The 22276-nt window shown below is 37.5% G+C and overlaps 1 long non-coding RNA gene across 1 annotated transcript in view; it reads left to right on the top strand.

Moving 5' to 3' along the window:
- Nucleotides 1-13329: 13329 nt before the first annotated feature.
- LOC125268527 overlaps nt 13330-22276 on the top strand; it is a 128115-nt gene continuing 119168 nt past the window's right edge. The window contains exon 1 of the long non-coding RNA XR_007184920.1: nt 13330-13690. This is a non-coding gene — a long non-coding RNA (uncharacterized LOC125268527). The remainder of the gene's footprint in view (nt 13691-22276) is intronic.

Here is a 22276-nt window from a genome sequence, read left to right as displayed (position 1 = left end):
CCGATGAAGACCAACTTCAGCCGGACGGTGCGGAACACACTGAGAAAACTCGACCGTCGGCTTGGTGTGTTCCGGGCTTTAGGTAGACTTTCACAAGAATTAAAGTTAGGTTATGAATGAATTAATAATTTATTTGAGTGTAGCATTAAACAAATGGAAATAAAGGGAAATAAAACTGAAATAGCGAGAAATCTTATCAAATCGTAATTATCATATCAAAGGCTGTGATTCAATTAAAGAAGCGTAAGTCAGTTGCGCTGAGTGATGAGCGACAGTACACTGTAAAAAATGACCGTGATTTTAACAGTAAAAGACTGTAAAAATGCTGCGGTGAAAAACTGTTCAATTGGTTTACAGAAAGTTTCCGTACTACATACGGTGAATAACTGTAATAGATCTAACGGTACATTTAATGTAATTTTATGGTAAAATACCATTAAATTCACAGTTTTTGGAAGTGAAAAATAACAATTCATTGTAAAATTTACAGTGAAAAACCGTAAATTGACATTCCCACAATTCCCTGCGTGACACTTCACATTTGATATATTTTCGTTGAAATAACTCTGTTTCTTCTTAGTTTTTCTCATTTTTTTCTAATCAGTTATGTACATTAGGGTTTTATGTTACATCTAATGTTGTTAAATTAATGTTTATTGCATTTTTAAAATTTCATGCATGTTACGATGGTGTTTAGTGTGTGTGTGAATGACACTGTGTGCACCTTCTATATGTTAGTGTTGTCCTTCTCAGATTGTGGAAAATCTGCTTGTGATGAACATTGATTCATCATGTGACTCTTATCACCACTGTGTTTGGTGACTGTCAGTGTATTATAAAGGTACAAAACAGATATTAGTACTTCATTAGGTTGGTAAATTAACATTATATCAGTTAATGAAATACATTATTTTACCGTAAATTTAACAGATTTTTTTTTTACGTTGCTACTGTATTTTTTACGGTAAAGTTCTGGCAACCACAGCTGCCGTTTTTTTACCATAAATTTTACTGGGATTTTTTTTTCAGTGTACTTGGCAGCAGTGTAAGCATATTTATTTCTTCGTATCTATGTCTCATTTGTGTTTTGCACAGTTTTTACACAGTGTGTTCATTTACAATCCTGCAGTGTTTTCAGAGTCAGTTGGTTCCATTAACGCTGCATCTCACGAACTCCATCTCCTTAAGCGCTGTGATTTTAATGTGCATTTGGGAATGCACTGTGCTCTAGATTCACTATATTACATTCACTTTCGCATAATTTCCAACATTTGTGTAAATTTACAGCATTTCAACAATATTCCAATATATATTTAATTATAAAATAATATATCTTAAATAAATATTAGGTGTTTTATCGCTTTATTTCCATGTCATGTGACACAAAACTGTGAAGTGTTATGAAATTATTGAAATATTAACTTAAAATCTCAGGGGGTACTTCAAGTAAATATTTTATACCTAAGGGGTTCAGCTGACAAAAAGTTTGGGAACCCCTGATATTTGGGGTCAACATTCTATTAGCCTATTTTAAAATGCCTGTTTTTCTATCAACATTTCCAGAACAGACTGAACTAGAGCTTTGGTTTACATAACTGGCTATGCGGGGGCAAGATCACTGGGGTGAAAAGGTCCCTGAGAGAGAGAGAGAGAGAGAGAGAGAGAGTGGGGGGGGTTGACGTTGAAGTTGAAGCCTGTTCTTTTGTGCAGCCGCTCTTGATCATTTACATCAAGTTGACATTCGGAGAGTTTACTCTGGGGTCTGTAATTGTATTCTTTCTCCAGTTCTGCATTGCCAACCGTGAAAATGGAATCTTATCAACCCTGACCAATTTTTAATGTACAAAATGAATTGGCAGAGGTTCAAAAAAAGGGAGCTACAATTCAAATCAGGTGAATGATACATGTATTTTTTCCTCTCCGAAATCCTCCTAGCTGTTAGGCCCCCCCCCCTCCAATCAGCCCCCGCTCACTGCTATCATATTACAATGGATTTATTTTTCTTTCAGGGGAAGGGCAGGAGCCACAAGGGCTGAGGGAGGGTAATAGGAGGTGTTCTAACAGGAGGAAGAGGTTGAATTGCTCAGATTTATTGTAGTCTTAGCGGTGGATGAACTAATTGAATTGATGACCTAAAACAAGGACGAACAATTTCTATTTTGCTGAGATCACTCTATCAGAAAGATTGAGAGCCATATTTCATTCATCGTACCATAGGTTAGCACTAGGGTTGAGGTAAAACATTGAGTTACTGATCCAAGGATCCCTTCTCTTTTTGATGCCTTAATACTCAGTGCACCTAATTGCAATAAAAGCTAGATCGGGCAAAAATGGATATGACCTTAATGTGGTTTTCACCATGATGATTCGAGTTTCCTGGAGAAAAGGTCACCGTGGTGTTAACGGTCACACCTCGGCTGGTTGTACCTCCATTTTAGGTCCCTAACTAGACAAAGTTTTGATGGTATCTTGATAGAATCTTGGGATGACCACTCTATATTAGCGATTTGAACTTATAGTGATGTCATCTGCTTTGCATTTTCTCTGAAAACGGATACCCTTTTTCTCGTCCCAGTTTAAATTTCATTGGTGGAAAAAACAAAGGGAGCGAAACGAAAGTTATACATATGTTAAAATCACACCGGTGACAAAGATCATGTAGATGTGAACAGCATCCTCAGTCACGCTTGTGGTGCTAATCTCTCTTTTTTTAAATCAAAATTAGATTTGGAGCAACGGAACAAACAGGGGGCGAGACTTTGGCGTAATATTTTAATCAAATTGTCATGAATGACTGGATACAATTAGAGAAGCTGTCAATCAGAAATGCAGGGACCCTTTTGTTGCTCATCTGTCAGAGGCTCGGATGCAGACAGGGCATGATGGGCCGGCATCGGAGATGACCTTTTCTGGGATCCACATATATGAGCTACTTTCTCCTTTTCTGGTCAGTTCCTTTCCTCTTCTGGACTTCTTTTTATGCGGAACGGGCGAACAAGTGCTCCACACCCTGTCAGGCTTATCTTTTCAGGGCTGCGATTGGCTGATGCATCATCAGACGGCAGTGAGGGACAAATCTGCTAATCTTTTTAAATGACATTAGAGCTCATGCAGAGCTGCATAGGCACGTTTGAGAAGGAACACCATCAAAAAAATGACTGCCATGGATGACATGTTCACCCTTATTAAAAGGAACGGCAGCATGCTCTCCATAACCAACCCCCCAATTCCTTTTTTGTCCCTTTATTATATTTTGCATGAGCACTTTAAAAACTAAACAAGTGTGAAAACGATCACTTATTAGAGCAATTTGGGCTCGAGAGTCCTTGACAGTGTGAATAAACGGCCTGATTTAGCTTAACAGCAGTAATCTTTGAACATTGGGGTGTCTGCGCATGGTGAGATAATCAATTTCTGACACACCTAAAGAAAACAAGCATTTTCTTTCCTTAATTGGGCTATTATAAGTGCATGAGGCATAGACAAATGAGAAAAGCATTTTTTCATCACTGACTTTTGGGAGGAATGTGTTTGTTTCCCTTCAGTTCCTTTGTTTTTTCTACTTCAACAGAAGAAAACATTTTTTGTTGTTCTTTTTCTTTTTGGGAGGAATTGTATTGAAAAAACACAATGGCTCTGCCCATTTGCACATATATATATATATATATATATATATATATATATATATATATATATATATATATATATATATATATATATATATATATATATATATATATACACAGTATATATATATATATACACAGTATATATTTTATCGCAGTGCACTAATCTACGGTTCGTTCCCCTGAGTCTAGCACTAATAATATGTCATTATCCATGAGTCGGTATATGTTCATGACTGATGATGTTAACAGCCTTGACTGTATCTCCAATAATTATGTAACAGTGAAGTGGATTAATTTGTTCAAAAATTAATGATTGATTTGATATACTGCCTCGGAGACCAAAAGTGCATGCAATCATGCATATGTGTTTAACAAACGGGTACATGCTCCTACACCTGGTGCAATTATAATGTGATTCCATACATGATGTGCTGCTGCTGGAACCATCCACTGGTGTGACTGACTGATCATGTGACATCAGACAGAATATTCCTCTTTCGATATGTCATTCAAGGTGTCTGTTTATGGTAACAATGCCAAATCAAACCATCAGCAGTATTTTACTTTATTTACAAAAAAAAAAAAAAAAAAAATCTTGTACTTAATTGTACTATGAAACTATCTGTCTGTATCTATCTGTCTGTATATCTGTGTATCTGTCTGTCTTTATTTATCTCTTTATCTGTATGTCTATTTTCCTGTCTTTTACCTGTATGCATGTCTATCTCTGTTTGTATATCTGTCTGTGGTTCTATCTATCTATCTATCTATCTATCTATCTATCTATCTATCTATCTATCTATCTATCTATCTATCTATCTATCTATCTATCTGTCTGTCTGTCTGTCTGTCGATGTATCTGTGTTTGTCTGTCTGTTGATCTGTCCGTCTTTGTTTGTCTGTCTGTCTATCTATCTATCTATCTATCTATCTATCTATCTATCTGTCTGTCTGTCTGTCTGTCTATCTGTCAATCTAAATTCAAATTCAAATTCAAATTCAAAATTGCTTTATTGGCATGACTGTAAATAATACAATATTGCCAAAGCATACATATAACAATAATAAAAACATCTGTATAATAGAAGAAAATATAAAATATTATAATGCTATCAAATATTACAACATAACTTAAACTTAAATTAACAGTGTAACACAATAGAACATGTCTGAACATTATGTTACCACAGTGGTTAAACAAATATATACACACACATGTATGGAGGGTCACTGTGGTGGACGGTAGGGAAACATACTCACAGACACACACATTACACACATTCACCTGCTGTCTCTCAGGCTGTGGCACATCCACACGTATCTCGCAGCCAGTGCTGCTGTCGGTCCCTCTCCTAATATTAACTTTATTTGTTCTACTTCACTCATGGCAGTAAAGTTCTTTATTACGTTACAAAATTTTGTGAAGTAGAGATCTCTAATTGATATATATTTTTGACAGTGAAGGAGGAAGTGCGTCTCTGTCTCGATCTCTCCTGTCCTGCAGTGAACACACACCCTATGCTCTCTGGGTAACCAGCTCTTTCTGTGTCTGCCGGTCTCGATGGCGAGACTGTGCTCGCTGAGCCTGTACTTGGTCAGGATCCGTCTCTGCTTTGTCTCTTTGACACTTTGGAGATATTCTTCTAATTCATAATTTGATTTCAGAGTTCGATATAATTGTAATTTACTTTGTGTTTTAGTTTCCTCATCCCAATGTTCCAGATATGTATTTTTAGATTGTTTGAAAATTTGGTTTATTTTGATGTTTGGAGAAGCAGTGCTGGTCTGAGACTGGTTAGTGTTAGTAGAGTTAGTCAGGTTAGTAAGTCTCAGAACCAGCTGACTGAGGGGACTCTTTTCGGGGTTCAGTTCTTGGGTTTGTAATGCTTTAAAATGTAGCGATTCTATGGGACTTGATTTTAGATGCATCCAGAATTTCGAGGGATCTTTTTTGCATATTAATAATCAATGGGAATCGGCCTAATTCTGCCCTGCATGCATTGTTGGGTGTTCTTCTTTGTAATTTTAGGATAATTTTGCAGAATTCTGTGTGTAGGGCTTCTGTTGGATGTCTGTCCCATCTAGTGTAGCTCTGATCACTGAGTGGACCCCAAACCTCACTTCCATACAGCGCAATGGGCTGAATCACACTATCAAAGATTTTACACCAGATTGGAATTGGTAAATCAATGTTTTGGAATCTTTTCTTGATGGCGTATAGAGCTCTTCGAGCTTTATCTTTGAGAGCATTCACTGCCATACTGAAACTCCCCGATGCAGTGATGATCAGACCGAGGTAAGTGTACTGCATCGTGTGTTCTAGGGCGGTGCTGCCTAGACTGAACTGGTATCTGTGTTCCTGACATCTGGGCTTTTTCTGGAAGACCATAACGTTGGTCTTCTTGAGGTTTACTGCCAGGGCCCAGTTCTGACAGTAGTCATCCAGGCAGGTCCAGGTGCTGCTGTAGTCCCTGTGCAGTGGGTGACAGCAGCACCAGATCATCTGCATAAAGATCTATCTGTCTGTCTGTCTGTCTGTCGATGTATCTGTGTTTGTCTGTCTGTCTGTCGATGTATCTGTTTGTCTGTCTGTCTGTCGATGTATCTGTGTTTGTCTGTCTGTCTGTCGATGTATCTGTGTTTGTCTGTCTGTCTGTCGATGTATCTGTGTTTGTCTGTCTGTCTGTCGATGTATCTGTTTGTCTGTCTGTCTGTCGATGTATCTGTGTTTGTCTGTCTGTCGATGTATCTGTTTGTCTGTCTGTCTGTCTGTCGATGTATCTGTGTTTGTCTGTCTGTCTGTCGATGTATCTGTTTGTCTGTCTGTCTGTCGATGTATCTGTGTTTGTCTGTGTCTGTCGATGTATCTGTTTGTCTGTCTGTCGATGTATCTGTGTTTGTCTGTCTGTCTGTCGATGTATCTGTGTTTGTCTGTCTGTCTGTCGATGTATCTGTTTGTCTGTCTATCTGTCGATGTATCTGTTTGTCTGTCTGTCGATGTATCTGTGTTTGTCTGTTTGTCTGTCTGTCTGTCGATGTATCTGTGTTTGTCTGTCTGTCTGTCGATGTATCTGTTTGTCTGTCTGTCTGTCGATGTATCTGTGTTTGTCTGTCTGTCTGTCGATGTATCTGTTTGTCTGTCTATCTGTCGATGTATCTGTTTGTTTGTCTGTCTGTCGATGTATCTGTGTTTGTCTGTCTGTCTGTCGATGTATCTGTGTTTGTCTGTCTGTCTGTCGATGTATCTGTCTGTCTGTCTATCTGTCGATGTATCTGTTTGTCTGTCTGTCTGTCGATGTATCTGTGTTTGTCTGTCTGTCTGTCGATGTATCTGTTTGTCTGTCTGTTCTGTCTGTCTGTCGATGTATCTGTTTGTCTGTCTGTCGATGTATCTGTGTTTGTCTGTTTGTCTGTCTGTCTGTCGATGTATCTGTGTTTGTCTGTCTGTCTGTCGATGTATCTGTTTTTCTGTCTGTCTGTCGATGTATCTGTGTTTGTCTGTCTGTCTGTCGATGTATCTGTTTGTCTGTCTATCTGTCGATGTATCTGTTTGTCTGTCTGTCGATGTATCTGTGTTTGTCTGTCTGTCTGTCGATGTATCTGTGTTTGTCTGTCTGTCTGTCGATGTATCTGTCTGTCTGTCTATCTGTCGATGTATCTGTTTGTCTGTCTGTCTGTCGATGTATCTGTGTTTGTCTGTCTGTCTGTCGATGTATCTGTGTTTGTCTGTCTGTCTGTCGATGTATCTGTGTTTGTCTGTCTGTCTGTCGATGTATCTGTTTGTCTGTCTGTCTGTCGATGTATCTGTGTTTGTCTTTCTGTTGATCTGTCCGTCTTTGTCTGTCTATCTATCTATCTATCTATCTATCTATCTATCTATCTATCTGTCTGTCTGTCGATCTCTGTCTGTCTATCTATCTGTTTCTCTGTCTGTCAATGTCTGTCAATCTATGTGTGTTTGTCTTTCTGTTGATCTATCTATCTGTCTATCTATCTATCTATCTATCTATCTATCTATCTATCTATCTATCTATCTATATATCTATCTCTGTCTGTCTGTATATCTGTCTGTCAATCTCTGTCTGTCTGTCTATCTATCTGTTTCTCTGTCTGTTTGTCGATGTATCTGTCAATCTATGTGTGTTTGTCTTTCTGTTGATCTATCTGTCTGTCTGTCGATCTGTCTGTCTGTCTGTCTGTCGATCTGCCTGTTTGTTTGTCTGTCTGTCGATGTATCTGTCGATCTATCTGTTTGTTTGTCTTTCTGTCGATCTGTCTGTCTATCTATCTAATCTGTCTGTCTGTATATCTGTCTGTCGATTTCTGTCTGTCTGTCTGTCATCTGTTTCTCTGTTTGTCGATGTATCTGTCAATCTATGTGTGTTTGTCTTTATGTTGATCTATCTATCTGTCTGTTGATCTATCTGTTTGTCTATCTGTCTCTGTCGATCTGTCTATCTGTCTGTCTGTCTGTCTGTCTGTCTGTCTATCTGTCTGTCTGTCTATCTATCTTTCTGTCTGTCGGTCTATCTGTTTGTCTGCCTGTCAATCTATGTTTGTCTATCTGTCTGTCTATTTATCTGTTGTTCTATCTGTGTGTTTGTCTTTCAGTTGATCTGTCCATCTGTCTGTCAGTCTGTCTGTCAATCTATCTATCTGTTTGTCTATCTGTCAATCTATCTGTCTGTCAATCTATTTCTCTATTTGTCTGTCTATCTATCTATCTATCTATCTATCTATCTATCTATCTATCTATCTGTCTGTCTGTCTGTCTTTCTGTCTGTCGGTCTATCTGTTTGTCTGTCTGTCAATCTATGTTTGTCTATCTGTCTGTCTATTTATCTGTTGATCTATCTGTCTGTCGATCTATTTCTCTATTTGTCTGTCTGTCTATCTATCTGTCTGTCTGTCTGTCTGTCTGTCTTTCTGTCTGTCGGTCTATCTGTCTGTATATATATATATATATATATATATATATATATATATATGTATGTATGTATAAAATATGTCTATATATGTCTTTCTATCCATCTATGTATCTTGGTCTTTCTCCCTGTCTGTTTTCAGTTACTGATTTGCATTGCATTTGGTTTGTTTGATTTTTCTTCACTCTCAGTCTCATTTGTCTACATCAAGGCCTTCTTTCAGTTTGAGATTGAACTGCATCCAACCTTTACCACTTAATCAGGGGGTTAATACCACACTCAGTGATGGTGGTGTGTTGGACATATTGAGATGTCAACCCATTTACAAAGTGTGCATAGGAAATTACAGAGGTCCTGTGTCATTTACACTCCATCTGCCCCCTGATGCTATAAAACCGAGAAGGGTGGAATCTAGGAGGGAGAAAGAGGTGTTCATCAAACCAACAGCCCTCCATTCTTGGAATGGCCGGCACCCTCTCCTTTTTTCCCCACTTTCTTTTCCCTCTCCTCCGCTCCCCCTCTTCCCCGCTCTATCAGAACACGGAGGCAGCCGATCCTGTGAAATATAACTTGTGGTGTCGGCGGCCTGCGCACGCGCTCCAGCAATATGCTCTCACTCAATCAGATTTGCATAAGTAAGCTCTCAGCAGGCCTGCTCCACTGCCCAGGTGCAGGCCTATTTGCATATAGAACTGTGAGAGGGCTCCCTAGAGTCACTTTAGACTCCAGTGGCTGCTGAGTGAGCTTACGGGCCGCGGCACTGGAGATGAAATTTGAATTAAAAACCTTGGCTGTGCTGTTTTTTTTTTTTTCCTTGTGCAAAGGGGGGAAATGGGGCCGGCGAAGAGGCACGTAAGCATTGAGCTCGGAGACAGATAGATGGGCCGGGATGGGTGGGGGTAGATGGATGACTGGACAGAGGAAGCTGGATGGGCCACTCGGAAAGGCACGGTGAATCTTAACGTGCTGTGATTTTGACTTATGTGTTTGCCATGAGCTTGCTTGTCGGTCATACATCCCCCGCCGGCGACTTTATGAAGTCATAGTGAGCGTATGTTTTGTAATGTAATTTAAAGTTATCTACTGTGGCATTACAAATTGATATTACAATAACGGCTGTATGAATTTCTTCATGTAAACTCAAGCACATATTACAATTTCACTGTTTTAAGAGTCAAAAACCTGACCTTGCAATTGACAGATCTACAGTAGTATTCAAACAGTTGTGAAGCATACGTACCAAAACATATGTCTAGTAGTGTGAATTTGTTTTTGTTTTTTAGGGTTTATATATACATCTGACAATAGCGGTGTTAGCAAGAACGCGTGTGAACCTTTTTTTTTTTTTTTTTTTTTGAGGTTGGTCTGCTAAATGGGATTTTTGAAAGACTCTATTGCATTTCCATATGGTGTATAATGAGTGCATAAAAGGAAGCTGCTTAACTATTCTTGTTTGAAGGTAATTTGTAATGTCTACAATTATTGTAATGTATGGTAACACTCAGTTTGTTTCAAAGACATTGGAAGTGCATAATTTGGAGGTCAATACGTATGACCTTCATATAACTCCACCTCTAGCCTGATTGCTGGAGCGAGTGTATATCGGTTTAATGCTAAATCATTCAAAATTTATTCAAAAAGAGGAAAAAACATTGATCAATTTCAAAATTTAATCTGTGAACAAGAAAAAAAACAGCCTGACCCTTGAATGGATGCTTCAGTTTGGTTGTGGCTTGGGGTCAGTTATCATTTCATATTTCAAAAATTTCATATTTATTTGGCCACTTCATGGGTTTTACGCATGTATAATATTTTTATTATATTACAGTGAATTTTATATATATATATATATATATATATATATATATATATATATATATATATATATATATATTTACTAAAATTTACTGCAATATAATAAAAAAATTTCTTTTCTAGCCTATGAATTCCATGTATAGTATTGATTGTATTCAAGCTGAACATGAAAGGATTGGTGGGAAAAGTTGCATCCACAACACAATCTCTTTATTTCGCATGATAGTCATGTACAGTATGAACTATATTCAAACTGAACATGAAAGGGTTGATGGAAAAATGTGCATCCACACCACAAGCTCTTTATTTCGCATGTATCAAAATTGCAAACGTCTGACCAGTTGGCCCTTATCTGTACGACCAGATACCATCACAAAACAGGCCTGTAATGGGCACATGCTCCATTTGATAATCCAAAAGCCTTGTCCGGAGATAGGATTTATTTATTTTATTTTTTCCTGGGCCCAGGCTGGGGGCTTATGGTCTGGAGAGAGCAAGTGAATTACCTATACAAAGGAAATGCATTTTGGTCCCTCTGCTCCTCAGACTGGGTTAACATTATGGCTTCCATTCTGCCCCTTGCCTTGTTTTTGATTGATACTTTTCAATTACAGTCTCTTCAACCTTCCCCCCTTCCAGCCAACATTCAAAATGCTTTTTCTCCCTCACGTCTGTGATAACTTCAAACATTTAGGGGGTTACAGGAGCACCAGTAACCCTGTTTAGCTGGTGCAGTAAATTGGTTCCATGTTCAACATAATAGCAGTGACAGGGTTTTGCTAGGGAAATCAGTCCAGCAAAGGGACATGCCAACGATAAGACATCCAGCTTTGAAATTCTATTTCTTGGTATCAGAATTAAATCTGGACGTTATATTTCTTTGCCAGCAAGGCACTCTGTAGTTGCCTCCCGTTGATGCTATTTGATCATTGGTTGACAACTCATACTAACCCGGCCCATCCTGTCCATTTCTTTTGGCGGGTTTGCTTTTTTTTTTTTTGCAATATTTAATCAAGAAAATCTTTATTTTAAAGTTACGAATTGTTTTTCTTCTCAAATTTAGTGGATGTGGAACAACGTTTGGTGATGCTTTGGAGAAACTAAACTTGTAAGAACCTCTTTACTGCATAAACAAATATTTTCATCACATTTTCCATTATATTATGTTATGTATGTTATAATGCAACACTGTAAACCCGAATAAGTTGGGCTAACTCAAAAAATTTGAGGTAATCAGTTACATCAAATTTTCGGAGTTATGATGTTCCCAATTTTATGTAAGCAGAACTATCAAATTTTGGGTTTTGCACGTTAATTGCTCCTAACTTGAAGTACTGAGTTTGTTAACTCATAGATTTTGATAGCAATTAACATAAAATATTTAGTTATTTAGTTGAGTTCTTGCAAATCAAATGAGTTCTTTACTTCACTGTAAATCTTAAGAAAATACAAAAAATGCCAACTTGCTAATTTGCTAACATGTTAACAATAGCATGGCATAATACTTACTGAATGAGTACAACAACTTTAAACATGTAACTTACCTGCTCTCATACCAAGCCACATGCGCTACTTGTCACCATGATGGTAACTCTCCAAAAACCCACATTAACAGAAACTCTTCTAAATTAGCATAACAAAACATTAATCACTACTAAATCTCCCTTACCATTAATCTTGTGCAAAAAAAAAAAAAAAAAAACATTATATAACACTTAATTTTAGCATTTACTCTCCTTTCGAGTGCCATGGGCAAAGCATGCTGGGAAATAGAAATCCCAGCCCCAAATTAGTTCATGCAACTCAAAACAATGAAACAGTTCAGTTTACTTGAAAAATGTCAGTGCTGTGAACTCAAAAGAAAAAGAAAGTTATAAATACCCATAGCAGTGATCTAATTTGTTCAATTTAAGTTTGCCCTGCTCAAACCAATTAAATATTTTGAGCATTAGGGTTTACAGTGAATATAATCTATCCTTTTTGAATAACAATGAAGATAAGCCAGTGCAATAAAACAAAATCAATTTCTATTCTTCTGTAGTTAATAAAATATGTCTTATGCAGTGCTGCTTCTTAAATCAGTTAATCTCGTTTTAAGGATTTTTACCCTCGGTTTCACAGATAAGGCTTAAGCCTAGTCCCAGACTAAAATGCATGTTTGAGCTGTTTGAACTGAAAGAAACTTGCACTTACATATCTTAAAATATTGTTTTGTCTCAAGATTGAACTAATCCTACTATTAGTTCAATAGAATGAATGAGGTCTAATCCTGGCTTAATCTAAACCCTGTCTGTGAAACAGGCCTAAAAAACAAGTTTAAAAAACACTAAACTTATTATGAAGTCACATTGATTAGTATTGCTTACAATACAATTTTTTTGTGAAATCATGAAAACAGTTGTTTCAGAGTAACTTGACAATTCTTAACTTGACAAATAGCCCCCCCCCCCCCCCAAAACAAAAAAAAAAAAAAAAAATTCACAAAAAAAGTTATAATACATCTCGAAGCTTACAGTTTAAAGTGTTCTAATCCTTAGCGGCACCAAACCGTTCTGTGCCCTAATGCCATTAATTATCATTTCCAATTGGATAGTTTCAACTGTGTCATCCCCAGCTGTTTCATTAGGCCAACATTTTCTGGGAAAGATTCTCTCTCGCTCGCTCTCTGACTATCGGTGCATCCCTCACCAATTCACTCCTCCTAACAAATGCGCCTCATCCGCATCAACTCCTCAACTCCTCAACTTTGCAAAGTTGCGGGCTGGGATTAATACGTGTTAAGTATTTGAAATGTGTCTTCGTTAAGCATTGAAACATATTCTTATGTATAATGTCTTCCTTGGCTATCTCCTTATTATATAGCCTACTCTTTTATAGTGCATGTTATTTAATCCTAACTGTAAAACTGGCGAGGAAAAAACATTAACATACTTCACATACAACATCTTAACATTGGTAAACAATCTAAAGCAACTGGGTTTGGTTCCTGCGTATTGCTGTATATACACGAGGTGCCCGTGTGCATACTGTATGCCAGGACCGACTGACGGATGTATTTTGAGGGGATTAGGGATTCCAGGCATGTTCGGGGAGGTGGAGAGAGAGCTCCTCCTCAGTTCACCCTGACATTGTGAGTGTCAGCATCAGATCACTTTAATCAGGCAAGGGATATGCATGATAAAACGGATAAGGGACTTTAATCAAAAAAATTCGCTGGTCTGGAAACGTGACACACTCCGACAAGCACGCCTCATCCCTGCCGCACCCCCGTGTCACTGCCAGGCGTGGGCTCGTCATGAATATGCATGGCAGGAAGGCAAGGTACCACATTAAAATGTGCTATTGTTTGTTCAGCTGCACGGCCACCAGAAGAAATAACAAGTAGACTTGTAGAAGATAAGTTTTCTAAAATCCATCAGAAAATCCCATAAGTGTGTACTTACAAACTTAGATGTACAAACACGAGGGGGTTCACATGGTCTGCTTTCCTCTGTACCGTGGCTGTACCATCACACTTTGATATATTCAGATGTTCTGGAAAATTAGCATAATCAAATAGCGTATGTGTGATGTAGAAGATATTTGAGGATTAATGTCAGAACTTGTGTTGCTTATTACAGCTGTTGAATGAGTGTGTGTGTGTGTGTGTGTGTGTGTTTATATATATTATATATATAAATAATCTACCTCAATAAAATAAATAACTAGAGAACTGGCTGACTAAAATCAGCTTGAAAATGCTGCATCATGAAACGAGTACATGGCATTATTCGACATACAAAGATGGATCCTTAATTTCTTTACAATTTAAAGGTCTACACTGTTATTTCGTCGGTCAGTGGTGGAAGTCGATGGTTGATAGCTTCTGGCGGTCACTGTGATTTTGCCAAGTAAATTGGATCAACATATTTTGTTGATTCTGGAACAACATTCCTTTAAGAAAATTTAGTTCGAACCCTATCGCCACCCCTAAACCTAACTCTACTCATAACTTATCCCTAAAATCAGAGGGAAATAGTGAACAACACTGATGTAGAAGCACCTCTAACCCTGGTTTTAGGTCTGAACTTGACATAAACAGTAAACTTCTCCCTCAAATCTGATTGGTTGATTGGAATGTCGTTCCAGGAATAACAAAACATGTTGTACTTGGTGAAATCACATTCACCAGCATCTGACAACATTAAATCCAAGAGAGAAGAGAATTCTAGAGCAAAAGCATGTAGAGATTCGAGAGTGCACAGGACAAAGTTTGAGCGTGCACTAGGGGTTGCACCGACTAATTGACTAGTCGACTTTAAAGGTGCCCTCGAATGAAAAATTGAATTTATCTTGGCATAGATGAATAACAAGAGTTCAGTACATGGAAATGACATACAGTGAGTCTCAAACTCCATTGTTTCCTCCTTCTTATATAAATCTCATTTGTTTAAAAGACCTCCGAAGAACATGTGAATCTCAACATGACACCAAACTGTTAGGTAACAGTCGGGGTGTACGCCCCCAATATTTGCATATGCCAGCCCACGTTTCCAACATTATAAAAGGCATTAGACAAGGGCAGCCAGTATTAACGTCTGGATGTGCACAACCAAATCATCAGACTAGGTAAGCAAGTAAGAACAATAGCAAAAAATGGCAGATGGAGCAATAATAACTGACATGATCCATGATAACATGATATTTTTAGTGATATTTGTGAATTGTCTTTCTAAATGTTTCGTTAGCATGTTGCTAATGTACTGTTAAATGTGGTTAAAGTTACCATCGGTTATTACTGTATTCGCGGAGACAAGAGAGCCGTCGCTATTTTCATTTTTAAACACTTGCAGTCTGTATAATGCATAAACACAACTTCATTCTTTATAAATTTCTCCAACAGTGTAGCATTACCCGTTAGCCACAGAGCACTATCAAACTCATTCAAAATCAGAAGTAAACAATATAACAGTATAGACCTTATGTAGCCCCGCCCCTTTTCAGCGTTGCGCTCGTTGTCTTTTGACTTCCGGTTTGTATTTCCACAGCGATTTTACATTTATGAATGAACTGCTCGTTTTTAAAATCTTCCCGATCAACTGACATGTGTTAAGACATCTGCTTTAAACATAACAATGCTCATGATAACTTTCATTAACTCTACAACAAGTAAAACCACTTAACCAACTAATTATTCTTTGACAGCGATGCCATAGAAATGAACAGAGCTACCGCAAAACGGAAGTTCAAAGACAATTTTATAAAGATGGCGGCGCGCTTGTTTCTCTGGTAAATAAGGTCTATACAATACTCACATAATCCGACGCATGCATGCCGCATGCATGACGAACACTTTGTAAAGATCCATTTTGCGGGTTATATTAGCTGTGTAAACTTTGTTAAGGCACTGTTTAAGGCAAGCGCGAGCTCTGTGGGCGGAGAGCACGGGATTTAAAGGGGCCGCAGCCATAAAATCGGAGCGTTTATAATGATGCCCCAAAATAGGCAGTTAAAAAAATTAATTAAAAAAAATCTATGGGGTATTTTGAGCTGAAACTTCACAGACACATTCAGGGGACACCTTAGACTTATATTACATCTTTTAAAAACATAATCTAGGGCACCTTTAATGCTCTGCCATGACGCTTTAAGCATGACGTCGACTAGTCGCTGGTCATAGCCTATAGAGGGCCGCAGCAGGATAAAGTCCACATTTATGCTCCATATCCAACAGTTAATGACAAATAAATGCATACTCCAATAGCGCTCCACAAGATATGTTTGATTATACCATCTGGATTCTCAATATTGATCGGATGAATGCTTGTTTTAAACAGCTTATTGTACACGTAAGTTAATCGTCATTCTAAATTGCGCTGCTACATTATGCACACACATAGACAGTAGCACGCAGATTGCGCGCGCTCACAGAATCATTCATTTAGCGCAGAAATGTATTGTCAACACCTGTTCTGTGATAGCTTCTGAAAACTGAAAAGTTCTAGCATATATTTCTTAGTAACTAAAACCCACAGCTTCACTAGAGAGAAGCTGCCAGGTAGAATTAATTCACACACTCACTCTCTCACTATGCGTTCATATAAGTGTAATCTTTACTGTGCTACATTATCTGTATCTGATTTAGAACGAGCAGAAATCTGTGAGAAATATAACAACCCAAAGACAAAAGAACTGATAAAAATAAGCTGTTATGTTGGAGAAATATTTGTGGGCAGCGTCATATCATATGCCATAGATTTGCACAAGGCAACCTCAACTCGAGGTTCAGACTTAGGGCTCGTTCACTCAGAAAGCATGTTTGCTTTCAAAGACGCAAGATGTGGGCAGTGGAATCGGGGAAAAAACGCAAGATCTTGAGACACGTTTTTTTTTTTTTTTTTAAAGTTGAACTGATTTGAACTTTGAGCGCCACATTTTTAGAATGCCATATCATGCGCGAGACGCTGCAAAAGATGCAACGGACATACATGTCTGTCTATAGCGCGTGTTTTCATAGAAAAACAATGGAAAAGTAGCGCATTGTAATGGAAAAGCGTGTTCTACGTGATTAATGACGTCATTGTCGACTAGTCAACGTCGACTCGACTTTAATCACATAAATGTCGACTTTAAAAAATCTGAAATCGTTCAACCCCTAGTGCACACACACAATATCTGAGCGAGAGCAGGGTCTTGAGAACAAAATATATTCTAAAGTGTGTGTCCAATTTTGTGCGAAAGTAAAGGAAATCCACCCTGCAAGTGGTAAAATTTGCGCTGGCACATTATATGGATGCGCTCTCAACATTTGTCATTAAAATAACGCCATATAACTATAAAGAAGAGAAGAAAGCCTATATGCCCTATGCCTGTCCTAAGAGTGTTGCTGCCCTAGGCGGCTGCCTATATTGTCTATGTCATGATCCATCACTGTGTATGTGTGTATGTGTATGTGTGTGGTTGTGGTTCAGGTATTCAAACTGTCCCTACAATGATAGTAATACCAAAACTTTTTGATCTTGTGGGGACATTTTTTGGTCCCATGAGGAAAACAGATGATAAATCATAGTAAATGCTTCTTTTGTTGTGGCTGTTGTTGTTATTTCTTTGAAATGTAAAAGTGCATAAAAGTTTTCTGTGAGGGTTGTGTTTAAGGGTTAACCCACAATATTTATAACTAGCTGTATAACTGTATATAGATGTCAGTGTCTCTATTACAGCTTCAGTTTTAAAATTCTATACATAAGCAAGGCCTACTCTAAATAAATAATATTATATATTTCTATATAAAAAGAATAAAAATATATATATTATATATGTCGTTAAATATTACATACCACATAGATTACCAAAAGGTTTCTGACCTCCCTATAGACAGGAATGTCATAACAAATTTCGAGGCCCAGAAAGGTAGTAAAGACATCATTAGTCCACACGTACATGGGTATTTTTATGAACTGAGTTTTTCCTCCTCCATTTAAAAAAATAAATAAAAAAAATCGTGTCCACACAAAAACGGTTTTTAAAAAATCTTTGTCCACATGAAAACGCAAAAACACGCAATGAAGTGCTGTCAAAAGCCATGTTGGCCAATCAGAAGCCACATAGATTACCTTAAAATCTTTTTCAAATGACATATTAGGTTGTAAGTTTTATGTGCTGTGCACATTATAGATGGTGTTTTTTTCATAATGACCTATATGTATAGAGATGCTAGAAAGATAAACACAGTTGTCTTTGATGAAAATCAGTCTAAACAGCCGTAAGAGCAGATGTAAACTGACAGCTCAGTGGAATCCATGCACAAACTCACACATCACTGTCAAGCTAATGAAGTATGTTTAAGTGCCATTGATGTGCTAAAACAGTGACATGTGACTGCCTCTTGAGCAGTTGTAATTAATTAGCTTACATGAGTTCTACGATGCCAGCCATACATATAACGCAGATGGTCTTTTAAAAAAAATGTCTGCCTCTTTATATTGAGTAAAATGAGTAAAAAAAAATAAGTAAACCTTCATAACAACAGATTTGTATTGTGCTTGCATATCTTACTTCTTTAAAGTGGAGCGGTAAAGAAACAAATGTCTCTTTGATTCTGGACTTTATGTGCATATTTTGTTTTGATGTGTCTGTCAGGGTTGACTGCGATTCACAGAGTTTGATTGTTTACTTGAGAAAAATGTTAGTTAATTTAAAGGCTTTTTTTTTGCGGCCGAGGTTTGTGTGTTTGTTTACTTTGGCAGTCTTCTAAGTGATTGAATATGCAAAGCAATTTTTGGTGATTATTTTGTGCTAATTCGAAGGCCTCTGCCTTTTGTGCCTAGCCAGTTATTGGTTCACCCTCCTGAACAAATCCCTAGAATTCAGAGGATCATCATTTGGAGGGAAGGGAGCTTGTTAACCTAATGATTAAGTTTAACCAGGCCTTGAAGAATATATGGATGTGGTTCAGCTGAGCAGAACTGAGTAATGGGTTGTAAATGAGGGGTGTTGGCAAGGGAGGGTTCTTTGAATATGGAGGTGCTGCTCTGTGCAGGTCAAGGAGCTTCCAAAAATGACTCCCAAAATAACTTGAGCGAGAGGGAAAGGGATGAGAAAACCAGAACGACGAGGAACTGATTACGATCTCAGCAAGAGACGTGCGCTAGTTTCTCTCTATTTTCTGCATTTATCTCACTAAATGAAAAGTGCTCTTCAAAGGAGTCATATGATTGATTGAAGTTTTTAAAAGTAAAATAATGCATAATAACAATCTTAGCAATGGGAGTTATGCCTTCCAATTGTTATATTACTATAGTAGCTTAAGAAAACATCACTATGCATTTATTATATATGGGTCATTCCTGCCGTGCCAAACATTGTAATCTCCCTATTATATATGTATTCATATATTGGATTAAAATAAGATGGAAATCATACTAGTTATTAAGTAATTAAGTGAACTTTTGGGTTTATTCATATTCATTTATTTATTTTTTACTTTTCTATTATTATTATTATTATTAATATTGTTGTTGTTTGTGATATTGTTTAACATTCTGTTAGTCTCTCTGTCATTCTATCGCTTAACATTCTGTTAGTCTTTTGTAATATCCCTTTAGCTAACAAACGCCAGGTTATTAAAGGGTTAGTTCACCCAAAAATGACATTCCTGTCATTAATTACTCACCATCATGAACCAGTAAGACCTTCGCTCATCTTCAGATCACAAATTAAGATATTTTTGATGAAATCCGAGAGGTTTCTGACCTCCCTATAGACAGGAATGTCATAACAAATTTCAAGGCCCAGAAAGGTAGTAAAGACATCATTAGTCCACACGTACATGGATATTTTTATAAACTGAGTTTTTCCTCTTCCATTTAAAAAAAAAATAAAAAATCGCGTCCACACAAAAACGGTTTTTAAAAAATCTTTGTCCACATGAAAACGCAAAAACACGCAATGAAGTGCTGTCAAAAGCCATGTTGGCCAATCAGAAGCCTGGAAAAAAAGTTTATTACTGGTTCCAGTAGGCATTGTCATTTTATTAAGCATTTTATTACTATTATTATTATTATTATTAATTCCATAAACCAGAACAATACAATGAGATGTATTAAAGGTGCCCTAGAACTTCTTTTTAAAAGATGTAATATAAGTCTAAGGTGTCCACTGAATGTGTCTGTGAAGTTTCAGCTCAAAATACCCCATAGATTTTTTTTAATTAATTTTTTTAACTGCCTATTTTGGGGCATCATTAACTATGCACCGATATACAGGTTGCGGCCCCTTTAAATCTCATGCTCCCCCGCCCCGGAGCTCGCGCTTGCCTTAAACAGCAAACACAAAGTTCACACAGCTAATATAACCCTCAAATGGATCTTTACAAGATGTTCGTCATGCATGCTGTGTGCATGGATCAGATCATGAAAGTATAGTATTTATTTGGATGTATTACATTTGATTCTGAATGAGTTTGAGGCTATGCTGTGTGGCTAAAGCTAACATTACACACTGTTTGAGAGATTTATAAAGAATGAAGTTGTGTTTATGAATTATACAGACTGGAAGTGTTTAAAAATGAAAATGGCGACGGCTCTCTTGTCTCCGTGAATACTGTAATAAACGATGGTAACTTTAACCACATTTAACAGTACATTAGCAACATGCTAAAGAAACATTTAGAAAGACAATTCACAAATATCACTAAAAATATCATGTTATCATGGATCATGTCAGTTATTATTGCTCCATCTGCCATTTTTCGCTATTGTTCTTGCTTGCTTACCTAGTCTGATGATTCTGCTGTGCACAGATCCAGACGTTCTACCCTTGTGTAATGCCTCGATCATGGGCTGGCATATGCAAATATTGGGGGCGTACACCCCGACTGTTACGTAACAGTCGGTGTTATGTTGAGATTCACCTGTTCTTCTGAGGTCTTTTAAACAAATGAGATTTATATAAGAAGGAGGAAACAATGGAGTTTGAAACTCAGTGTATGTCTTTTCCATGTACTGAACTCTTGTTATTTAACTATGCCAATATAAATTCAATATTTAATTCTAGGGCACCTTTAATCCAAGTTAAAAAAAAAAAAAAAAAAAAAATTACATTGTCAGTAGCAGTGATCTGTGTAGTATTACATTCTGACGCCTCTGTTCCGCAATATAATGGAATAACTATCTGTATGTTATAAGCCCTGTTAGCAAAGTTATTAGCAGCAATGTTTTGGCTACGACTGTCAATGCACAGACTCGTCTCTCGTAAACAAAGGAGATAGCGGCACTCAATCTGACGTCAAACAAGGGAGATAACAGCGCGCACTCCAATGTCACTGGCCAGAATCTCTGGTTTCACTGTCTACACGGAAACGCTGTAACCAGAATTTCTAAAAATCTTCACCCTGGCCGGAGTTTTCAAAAAAGTTTGGTTTCAGTAACCGAATACAGCGTTTGCATGTGGACGAACAGCCAAACTGCATAGAAAAAGCTGTGGTTTTGAAAATACCCGCGTTTGTGTGGACAGGGCCTAAAATAGTCCATATGACTACAGACCTTAAAGGTGCCCTAGAACACTATTTCACAAGATGTAATTTAAGTCTCTTGTGTCCCCAGAATGTGTCTGTAAAGTTTCAGCTCCAAATACCCCATACATTTTTTAATAAACAATGTTTTAACTGCCTATTTTGGGGCGTAATTAAATATGCGCCGATTCAGTGCGTGTCCCCTTTAAATGCTCGTGCTCCCCGCCCCCCAAACTCGCAAGAGTCGCAACTCCATAATACATTGTATAAACAATAGAATAAGTTCACAGCTCTCTCAAAATGGATCTTTACGAAGTGTTCATGATGCTACATATCAGATCACGTAAAAGTATGGTAATTATTTGTATGGATGTTTACATTTGATTCTGAATGAGTTTGATAGTATGCTATGCTCCATGGCTAAAGCTACACTGTTGGAGAGATTTATAAACAATGAAGATATATACCGACTGCAAGCATTTAAAAATGAAAATAACGACATGGCTCTGGTCTTCGTGAATACAGTAAGAAACAATGGTAACTTTAACCACATTAGCAGTACATTAGCAACATGCCAATAAAACATTTAGAAAGACAATTTACAAATATCACTAAAAATATCATGACGTCATGGATCATATCAGTTATTATTGCTCCATCTGCCATTTTCGCTATTGTCCTTGCTTGCTTACCTGCAGTCTCCACCCCAAAATACACAATGCAAGAATGGATTTCACTATCATAGCAGAAGCGAAGCAAAATTAAGCTTTGTGAAAAATAAAGTGAAGATGACGAACGAACGACAAGGAAGAACGTTCCACTTTCAACAGCGTTTTTCAGAAATTGCTTACTGCACCTTTAAATTAAAATGGCACTTGAATGACCCGCATAATAATAGATAGATTAAGGATTGTGCA

Source organism: Megalobrama amblycephala, linkage group LG5, assembly GCF_018812025.1.
Source record: "Megalobrama amblycephala isolate DHTTF-2021 linkage group LG5, ASM1881202v1, whole genome shotgun sequence".
Taxonomy (NCBI): domain Eukaryota; kingdom Metazoa; phylum Chordata; class Actinopteri; order Cypriniformes; family Xenocyprididae; genus Megalobrama; species Megalobrama amblycephala.
The sequence above is the reverse complement of the archived record's forward strand: the minus strand, read 5'-3'. Positions and strand labels throughout refer to the sequence as shown.